Source organism: Triticum aestivum, chromosome 3B, assembly GCF_018294505.1.
Source record: "Triticum aestivum cultivar Chinese Spring chromosome 3B, IWGSC CS RefSeq v2.1, whole genome shotgun sequence".
Taxonomy (NCBI): domain Eukaryota; kingdom Viridiplantae; phylum Streptophyta; class Magnoliopsida; order Poales; family Poaceae; genus Triticum; species Triticum aestivum.
In genome coordinates this window covers 108,621,174-108,632,321 of record NC_057801.1, presented here as the reverse complement: position 1 = coordinate 108,632,321, position 11,148 = coordinate 108,621,174, and the positions used below count along the sequence as shown (strand labels likewise).

The following is an 11,148-nucleotide window of genomic DNA, read 5'->3' as shown; positions in this document are numbered from 1 at the left end:
TTGATCCAAGCACCTAAGAATGGCTTCATAATCCACTATGCATAATGTGAGATTTAATATAAATGGACAAAATTTATTTGAGCCAACAAAGAAAAACCCTGATATACATCATGCAAGTCAGTAAGTTATACACTCCGGTCTACAGATCACTAATATACATGCCATTCGAAATTGATATCACATTAAACAAGGAAGATGGAATTGGAACATTAAGCACAAGGACTTAGGAACTTAAAACGACAGAATAACAAACCTCGTCGTGTATGCACTCATTTCGCTGAAGCTAGAGCTGACTTCTGAAATGTTGTCGTCTTCGACATCCATAAATCACTCCTTTGACTGTAGTTTAGCTGCGAGAGATAATCTCCTCTTCCGCACAGCAACGTAGCGTGCAAGATATTTACCCACCTTCAGCAATCCTTCTTGATACTCGGATATCAACAATGCAGCAAACTCCAGAGCTGCATCTTTAACAGTATCAACAAGATCCTGCCTGCTGTGCATATAAGCCACTCTAAGAGCCTCTTCCCATTCTCTTGCCATGATGTAGCAGCCTACACCTCTATCAACATCTAAACAATGCTCGGTTTTGGCGGCATCTCCTGGCTTCCCGAGTGCTTGGAACTCGTCACACAGCTCCTGTGCTAGTTGAAGAATGTCTTCCTTTGTGAAGTTCAGAAGGCCTGTAACAGTGAACACACGTCTGTAGTCCCCACAGGCATGATAAGCTTTCAAAGATTTCTGATATGATGAGCAGCATTGATAAGTTATTGTAGCTTCTCCAAAGCATTTCTCTTCAAAAAGACGGGTCGCCCCATGCCTCAAGAATTTGGTGCCTTTTATCTGGGTCACTAAATAACTGGAGGCCTAGTAGGAACAACTGAGGGTTAGAATTAAGGAGTTCCATGCAGTCCGCATGATACTCATTACCAGGAGACACAATGTTTCTGAGAGCACTCTCATATCTTGAAAGTTTCAAATCTATTGTGTACCTCATAAAAGAAGGAGGTAGGCATTCAAGACCCTTAAGAAAAGGAAGGAACTCCTTTGGATCTTTTTGGGAATTTAAAGCAACTATAGCAGCAAGACTCAGATCATACAATCCCAAAGCAGCATTAAAAACAGTTTCTGGTTCTCTTAGCCAAAGCAAGTGCTTCAAAGACTCTTCAGCAGATGGGTAAAGCTTCCGTCGGCCATCATCAACCCCATGAAGTTCCAGTTCTCGAATGACTTTAATTCTATTCAATGTTTCTTCCAACAATGGAGGTTCGCTACACGCCAAAGTGGTAAGTATGCAGAGTTCTCGAGATGAGCTTTCTTCTATTTGTTCCTCAAGGGCTTTTCTGATTGACATCAGTGCAGATGTTACTTTGTTCTCTGACAAGGCGCCATGCAGATTCTCACTATCCATTGAGCTCAAGCACTACTCAGGGAATGATATGTACGCCTCATACAATTTGCTGCTGACATTCTCATTCTTAATTGAGCAAACAAATTCAGTGATGCGGCTAAGGTTATTGACTTCTTGAACAAAATCTAATGCTGACTTGATAAAAGCTTTCCATCCACAATAATCAACGAACATATTGAAATATATTCGATGGCGTCTTACCATGTCCATTGCATCTTTGAAACGCCTCTGGACCAGTGCCTGAACAATTGCAACAAGGACCAGCTTTCTAGGGTACATACACTCTAAGTTAGCACGAGATGTTTGAATTATGACAGCCGCTTCATCACCATGGAGAACATCAACCAATTTTGCTCCTTTTTCCCACACAGTGATATGCTCTTTGCTTGGCTTTGCTTGAGGATGGTTGTTAACATGGCTATCAATTGTCACTTGGCCGCTTCATCATCATGAATAAATTTTTGGCGTTTGCTAGATGTTGAAAGTGCCAATGTCATAGTCCTGCAAGAATGGATCACATCAGTTAAACATACATGGGTATACCTAGTGGAAAGGAGAGGGAGGAAGGGACAGGTGACAGAGAGGAACCTAGAGGTGAAGGGGCACGAATCCTGCCTGGCCCTTCTCCATCAAGGCCGCTGCTGGACCGGTCGACGCCCCACAGGCTGCTGCTGCCCTTCCAGCTGCCGCCATGTCCGCCAGATCCTGTCGGCCGCAACGCCCGCCAGACCCCCACCGGCCGCTACCATCTAAAACATGGCAACCCAACACCACCTTGCTGTTCAAGCATTTATTTAATGTTCCAAACAATTGATTCACCTTCACGATTAGAGTCGGATGCGAGAATCAAATTTGCTGCTTCAGATTAGAATAATGGGGAATATAACTACATATTATGAAGGACCAGTTGTTAAAGCCTGAATTGTTTTTAATAAAAAAAGTTATGTCAACTTCTTGAATTTCTCATCCTTAACATAGAGATGTTCAGTGTCTGACCTGGGGTATTTATTAGAGGCGGATTGTGATTTGAAAGAGTTGAGCCAGGGAAAACAACCCCACCAATTGTAATTCCTGAGGGCTTGTTCGTTTAATCCCTTCCCCAAGGGGATTGGAGAGGTTTGAAGGAGACTGGGAAGGAATTTGACTTACAGGAGATGTAATCCCTCACAATCCTCTTTAATCCCCCTCAAACCCTGTGCAACCGAACAAGGCCTGAATAGGTTAAGAAAATGATAGCATGGGAGTACTATTCATGTGAATCAGTAAATGTGACATTTACATTTATTCACAAACAAGGTACCTTCATAACACCATCAGTCACTCTTGCAATGGTGTTGTACAGGTCATTCACATGCCACCCTATTGAAATAATGGAAGTTCGGTTTGTAAATAATAATCAAAATATGCAGTTGACAATATATACTAATCAGTTGTCTAGCTATCTTTCTCCCTGAGGTTTTTTCTTTCACTCTTCTCCCTCTTAACAACATATGTACATATATCACAACAACAACAAAGCCTTTAGTCCCAAACAAGTTGGGGTAGGCTAGAGGTGAAACCCATAAGATCTCGCAACCAACTCATGGCTCTGGCACATGGATAGCAAGCTTCCACGCACCCCTGTCCATAGCTAGCTCTTTGTCGATACTCCAATCCTTCAGGTCTCTCTTAACGGACTCCTCCCATGTCAAAATCGGTCGACCCCGCCCTCTCTTGACATTCTCCGCACGCTTTAGCCGTCCGCTATGCACTGGAGCTTCTGGAGGCCTGCGCTGGATATGCCCAAACCATCTCAAACGATGTTGGACAAGCTTCTCCTCAACATATGTACATATATATCCATCTAAAATGATCTGCTCTAGCAAAAAGGAATTGTAATGAAAATGCATTAGAAACTAATGCATATCTTGTTTATGGCATCCTCCCAAGCCAGGAATCATACTATCAACTAAATTATAAGTTGAAACATGGGGTGGAGGAAGAAAAAATGCAACCTGGACATATCCATCTAGTTCATGCTTTCTGCATTTTCTTGTATTGAAGTACTGCAAATCACACGGAAAATTAAGCGAATTAATTAGCTCATTTTAGTGAAGCACAAACAATGCATGCGCATCAGTCCGTCAAAAATAGAAAAGCAAGGTACACACGGCTTGCTGTACTCCTCCCATGAAGTTTCAACACAACTAAAACACTCCATCCATAACATTTTTATCTAGTCAACATATAGTAGTATAGCACGTACTTCCTTCATTTATCTTGTTCTTCACTAACTGCAATAAGTTGGTTGCAGAGAGAAAACTAAAGCATACCCACATCAATTTTTGACAACAAAAGGATGAAAACAACATGTCATCCATAATGCTTACCCTAAGATGGACCAGCAATAATAAACAGATCCACTACAAAAACAAAAGCTCATGGAGATGGATCTAGTAAAACAACAAAGACAACCAGTAGTATCTGGGGCGGAAAAAACTATGCGACACATGACAGCCAGAGTAGCAAAGAAGAAACATGGCTTATTGTCTTACCTATTCTCAATTTCTATCATCTCAAATCTGAAAGAATTGTTTGAACTTCATGAGCCACCATTGTAACCAATGACTGCACATGAGTCCTGCCATAATGCCATTAACTAAATTATGCCATCACCTCATGTGACATAAATATTGGAGAAAAAGTATTCAGACTTGAACATGACTGAAACGGAAGAGGGATTAGTTAAAAATAGAAATCTAATTAAGTGGTTGTTTTTGGCATGGCCACAGCATACATACTGACAGTGCAGGTCGCGCCCATGCAGAGGCCGAGGAAGAGCTCCTTCCAAAAGAACTGACCAAGGGCAAGAGCTAAATGTCAGGAATAAAAACGAGAAAATAATCAAGCATAAATTAGTTGTCACACGGTCCTCTAGTGGTTGTCAAAAGCACAAAGATTACCATGCATATACTAATCATTTGAATTTATGCCTCAAAGGTAAATAAGAACAAAAGCTTAAGCACAACCACTGATTTCTACCTCCTCCCCAAACTAAAGCATCTCCAGCTATATTAATCTGCGAGTGAAGTGCACTGTAGGTCCTCGAACTATTTCAGGAGTGTCACGTAGGTCCTCGAACTATGAAAATTGTCATCCAGGTCCTCGAAGTGCAATAAGTGTGTCATTTAGGTCCAAAATCTCCCTCACGCCCCCCCCCCCTAACTGCCAAGCTGCCGCCGTTAACCGTGAACACTCAATAGTAAACCGTGAACACTAAAATAGCGTTCTAGTTCAAACATTATTTCTGTATGTGATGAACAGTAAAATAAAAAAAAAATGGAATTCTTTGGCATCGAAGATACACTGGTGCGTGAACAATAAAAATGTTCATTAATTCAAAAAAATGTTCGCGAATATGGAAAAGTTATTCTTGACTTTAGAAAAATGTTCACAAACAATAAATTTTAAAATATCTTCGCGAACTACAAATATTGTTCGCGGGTATGGAAAAAATGTCCGCGACTTTAAAAAAATGTTCGCGACTTTAAAACAATGTTAACAAACTTTTTATTAAAGTCACAAATATTTTTCCCAAATTCATCGTTCGCGAACATTTTTTTGAAGTAGCGAATATTTTTTCCAAATTCATCGTTCGCGAATATTTTTCTAAGGTCACGTATATTTTTCTCAAATTCATCGTTCGCGAACATTTTATTAAAGTCACAAACATTTTATTAAAGTCGCAAATATTTTTTTCAAATTCATCATCCGCGAACATTTTGTAAAGTCACGAACATTTTATTAAAGTCGCGAATATTTTCTCCAAATTCATTGTGCGTGACCATTTTTTTAAAGTCGCAAACATTTCATTAAAGCCATGAATATTTTTTCCAAATTCATTGTTAGCCAACAGTTTTGGAATTAATGAACATTTTACTGTTCATGCACCAGGTTATCTTCGATGCCAAAGAATTTCAGATTTTTAATATGTTTTTTTTTCTGTTCATCATGCCAAAGAATTAATGACCATTTTTTCACGTTTAACACCGCCAACTGGCGGTAGGGGAGATTTTGGACCTAGATGACACACTAACTGCACTTCGAGAACCTGGATAGCAATTTTCATAGTTCGAGGACCTATGTGATACCCCTGAAATAGTTCGAGGACCTACAGTGTACTTCACTCTTAATCTGCAAGCCTGCATTTCCATGTACTTTTGTATGGTGAAAACAACCATATCGAAGATGAACATGAATCATCTTCTTCCATGGAAAAAAAATTACATCTAGCTTATACAGAGGCATGACCATGTACTGGTCTGACCACAAGGGAAAAACAAACACTTTTGAGACCTTCATTTACAAATCTAGCTTTTGTCAGTAGTTAATAGGAGTACAAAATCATGCCATGTGCTCTATTATACAGAAAAAAAATCAAACATCGAAATGCAGGAACAAACATGATTATATTTGAGAGAGAGAGAGAGAGAATTTACGTTGTTCTCTTCATCAAAATTCTCCTTCTACACTTCAGAAGTAACCAGAAATTCAGAAATCAAATTAGATTATCAGAAAATCAAAGAGTAAAAAACTGGAAGAGGAAGATGCCAAGGACGGCAGCCTAGATTGGAGAGACGGGGAGAAGAGAAGGGGAGAATAGAAGGGAAGGAGGAGGGGCACGGTTGCACGCCTCCATCCCTTGCGTACGTGCCATGGCCCTATCCAGATCGATTGAAGAAACTTGGATGGTCGACATCTGCCCAATCGACGAGCACCCCCAGCTTCTCCAGCCTGCACGAGCCTGTCAGGCCCTTCTCTTCCATGGAGGTCGCCGCCGTTCTGGTCGACGCCCCACAGGCCGCTGACGCCCTTCCATCCGCCGCCACGCACGCCAGGCCCCCGTCGACAGCCACCGTCATCTAATCCAGGCCGTCAACACCTGCTTTGACCCGGCCCCTGCTCCCGTCATCGCTGGCTGCCCCTGCTGACCCGACTCCTGCTCCCCTCGCCGCTTGCTGCCGCTGCTGCCCTCCCGCTGGGCATGAGGCGAGGCGGTGGAGGAGTAGCAGTCGGCTGCGGGGGGCTCCTAGGGCGCAGAAGGAGGAGGTGGGAGGGAGCGCGGCGGCGGATGACGGAGGGAGGAGCGAGGGGCGTGGGGGCTGTGGATCGGGGGTTGGGGCTAGGGTTCGCACTTTCTTCCGTCTGTGCCTTCGATGCCTGTTTCTTTCCTCTCTCCCGACTCGCTCGCTATTCATAGCGAATAAAAGGAGACGTGGCCAGTGCCGCTAGTTGGGCGCACTGGCTTAGAGGGTGCTTGGATACGTTTTAGTTCCATGACTAAAAATAGTGGGACTAAAACTTGCTAGCCTCACCCATGTTTGGATACAAATGTTAAATAGACTAAAATCGAGTTAATGAGCATTTATTATCCTCCAAACCCTTCAATCCAGAACTCGCATGTGTTAAAAGAGAGGAATTAAATGAGAGAGAGGACTTATCCACATTTTAGTAAGGTTCCCTTGACTAAAAATTTTTAGTCTCAAGACTAGTTCTAGCCTCTCTTTAGTCAGGGGTGAATGGAACTTTAGCCTCTAAAAGAGACTAGTTTTAGTCAGACTAAAAATAGTCCCTTGGATCCAAGCATGCTCTTATCCTTTATATGTTCAATGCCCACGAGGCTCAAGCAATACAATAGACTATTCCACCAAATCCTTCTCTTCCTTCCAACATGGTATCTGTCGCAAGTCGATCCTAAACCCTACCGCCGTCGCTTCCGCACTTGCGCGCTGCCCCCGGGGCGGTCGGCCTCCATGACCACCGCCGGGGGCCGCGCCACCCGTACCTAGGGTTCGTCCGCCGGTCGTGTTGACCGGCTGCCCTAGAGAGTCTTTTCTCCGAGCCTTGCTCCGGGGTTTTCTCTCTCCCGCCGGTCATCTTAATCGCGCGGTTTCTTTTTGGTTTTCCAATCTATTCTTGATCGGTTTGCGTCGCCCACCGTCGCCGTCAACCCCGAGCGCCTCTACTCCGACTCCGGCGTGACCAGCCGGCCTCTCCTCCGTCCCGGCGGCCTCGCGTCATGCGGCGGCCCTTCACCGCCGCCGTTCGCGCGATGGCTCGCCCGTCGATCTACGCCGGCCGTCACCGCCCTGCTCCGACTGGGACTCCTGCATCACCCCGACCCGGCGGCCTCGCGCCATGCGGCGGCCAATCATAGCCGCCCTGCCGCTCGCCACCGCCGGCTTAATCTCGAACTCCGCTGCCACCACGCCTCCACCGAGCGGCGTCCCCGACCTCGCGCGCGATCGGCTTGATCACCCGCTCGCCGCTGCGATCCGCCTCATCTACGCCGCGCGACGACCTGGTCCGTCAGTTACGCACGCCTCCGCAGGTCCTGTGAAGATCGTCTCTCCGCCGATCCGCGCGCCCCTCCGCCGATCGAGCAACGGGCTGCCGCTGCGTCGCCCCGTCGGGCCGCAGCGCCGCCGCCCTGTGGTTCTTCTCCCGGTTGCACCGACCCGCGTCACCGCTGCGTCGCCCCTTCGGGCCATAATGCCGCGGCCCGCGGTCTACCGCCGCCCCGAGGCCGTCCGCTCCAGGTCGTCCCCGTGGCTGCACCGACCCTCGCGCCGCCGCTGCGTCGCCCCGTCGGGCCGTAGCGAGCGTGGCACGCGGTCCACGCCACCGTCTCGATGACGTCCACGAGGTTGCACCACACCGCGCTCCACGTTGCGCCGCCCCTTCGGGCTGTAGCACCGCGGCCCGCGGTCCCTGCGACCGTCCCGAGGTCTTCCGTCGTCGCCCTGACCTGCCCGCCGTCGCTGCGTCGCCCCTACGGGCCGTAGCGCCGCGGCCCGCGGTCCACTGTCGTCCCCGCTCTTTGACTTCCTGTGGCATGCGCCGCACCACCTTCTTTGGCGCGGGAACGCCATCGTCCGCGCCGGTCTTCGTCACACTGTCAGGGTTCTTCGCCTACTTCGAGCATCGCCGCCGCGCTCATAACCTAGCCGCCGCCGCCGCCGTCAGGCCGCCGCCGCCGCTCTTCTTTGGTCGCCGCCGCCGCTACCCTGGTAGCCGCCGCCGCTACCCTGGTAGCCGCCGCCGCCGCCCATCCACCCCGTCCGTTTTCATCCAGCACCAGCCTGTCGCCAGCGTCGCCGTCATCTACCCCGACCGCTTCATCTACTCCGACAACCGCGGGCGACATTGGCCCCGCGCCGATTGGCGCCGCAACCGTCGTCGAGTCCTTCTCTGTTGGCCTCTCCGATTTCTTTGACATGGCGTACAGCTTGTGCAGGTCCCAGTCTATGCATGCCCGGTGCTGGCAACACCGCCGCGTGACTTCGTCCACGACGTGTCCCCGGGCCTGGCAAGCATGGTGCGGCACTTCGTCAACTTCGTCTTCGTCCGTCTACGCATTCCCGGTGCTGGCAACACCAGTGCATGCCTTCGTCCATGATGTGTCCCCAGGCTTGGCAAACCCGCCGCGACGCGTCGTCAACAACATTATCTTCCTGGCGCACCCCTACTTCGACACCACTGCGCCCATGCTAAATCGGCGCCCCCTTGCGCCCGCGGCTCCACGACGACTTCCTCGACACCGGCCACCCGGACTCGACATCGACCACGGCATTCTTCGCACGGCTACCTCGACCGCGGCTTCACCACCCACGCTCTCGGCTACCTCGACAAACGGCACAAAGGACTATCGCCTTGCTTGAGCAACCTCGTCGGTTTCCACTCCAGCCACGACTCCGCGATGCGTCGACTGTTACGACTGTGGGGGGGGGTGTCCGTCGGCTTGCCTTCGGATTCTTCTCCAGTCTCACCGTCTGCGTCGCTACCGTTGTGACTGCGGGGGGATGTTGAGTATAATGTTTATTAGGAAAGACGAGATAGACTAGGATTTGTTCTGGCTTGTCTTGTACTCCAAGTAGATCATTGTACTCCTATATATATGCCCACGTGGCTCAGGCAATACAATAGACTATTCCACCAAATCCCTCTTTCCTTCCAACAGTCACAATGGGCAAGAACATAAGCTAGTAACTTCACACTTCTCTAGACTATGTTACTACCTCCATAGTGGGTAGGAACATATATGTAGTGTCATGCAACGATGTATTTATTAGGTTATAGACTCATTGTTTCTTGGTGTGTGTGATGTTCCGGTAACTTAGCTAGTTACCACAAGCACTTCTCTCTTCATTAAATACGTGCCATATAAGTAAAGTTGTATTGGAGTGTGTGATGTTACTCCTAGGTTCCTCCCCATTGTGACCAGCCTCATGTCCGATCAACGACATAAACATAATTACGACCATATAAATACAGATTGTTCTTTCTTCTCTTCTTCCAGATTTATAGTAAATCAAGGCCGAGAAAAGGAATTCACTGGTGGAAAAAGGGCCTTTGGTCGCGGTTCGCAACTGCCATTAGTCGCGGTTGCGCAACCGCGACCGAACGGGCGCGACTAAAGGCCCCCCCCTTTAGTCGCGGTTGCTTAAGAACCGCGACTAAAGGCCCGTCCACGTGGGCGCCAGGTGGCCGTCGGGGCGGAGGACCTTTAGTCGCGGTTCTTCTGGCCAACCGCGACTAAAGGCCGCCGCAGGTTTAGGGTTTTAGCCCCCCCCCTTAAACCTGTTTTCTGTTTAATTTGTATTGTTTTATTTCTTTTGTGCTTTATTTTAATTTTGAAGGAGTTTCATATATTCTACGGTACTACATACATGCATATGAATGTACAATTTCAAATAAATTTGAAATTAGAACCAAAAAGAATTCAAGAGGAATATACAATATATATTCAATATCATCGGATGACCATATACAATTTTGAACAAGTTTCCATACATGATTTAATGCATATAAAGTTCTACGTCCTCGTAATAGTGTTCTCCTTTAGGATGGAGGACTTCCCTGCTGAACCATCCAGCTAGTTCCTCTTGAAGTGGTCGGAAGCGAGCTTCTGGACTAAGCATCCACCGGAGGTTATTCCTCTGAGCATTGGTATCACTCGGAACCCGCTCAGAGGTGTATCTCCGGATCATCTCACAGACATAGTATCCACATAGATTGGTCTCCGGTGGCTGAATATCCCCAGCATTCTTAGCCTTTAACATTTTGAATTCTAGCTCTTTTTTGAATTCACCGACCTTTGTATCTACGAACCGTCTCCAAACCCTACGAGGCAAAGAAAATTAAATGAACAAGAGAGTTATTAATTAGTTACTTGATATTAGGAAATGAACGAAATAGGCCGATCGATATAAAGCGCAAATGAATGAAAATAATTACTTCTGCAGCATTCTTCTCATGCCGCCCCAAAGCTTTGGATCCATATTCACAGAGTCGTGGACGAGACATTCTGAGGTGTTAACTTTAATTACTAGCAGAATTCAGTGGAACCTGCGGACACGATACATGCACAGTACGTCATGCATAACTCATCGATTAGCCGGCCACATACCATGCATGGAGTAAACAAAAGAGAATGTGCTCAAGACAGAAACACTCACTCAAAATGGTAAGGAAATAGAATATCACTTTTGAGTTCCTGCTTTGTAAGAAACTGCCACAGGTCTGCCTCCACGTCGGCGGGGTAACGCTCCAACACATGTCCATTAACGATGTGTGGGTCAATGAACCCAACATCATGGATGTTCCTTACTCTGCATTCCTTAATCTTCATTCTGCATGTATAATAGCGGACACAACAATATAGTTAGGACATATATATAGTGCAGGTAATATGAACG

At 47.1% G+C, this 11,148-nt stretch overlaps 1 pseudogene; it reads right to left on the bottom strand.

The window, feature by feature from the left end:
* Positions 1 to 231: 231 nt before the first annotated feature.
* Positions 232 to 1,872, bottom strand: LOC123067374 (elongator complex protein 1-like; annotated as a pseudogene).
* Between the last annotated feature and the right edge of the window lie 9,276 nt (positions 1,873 to 11,148).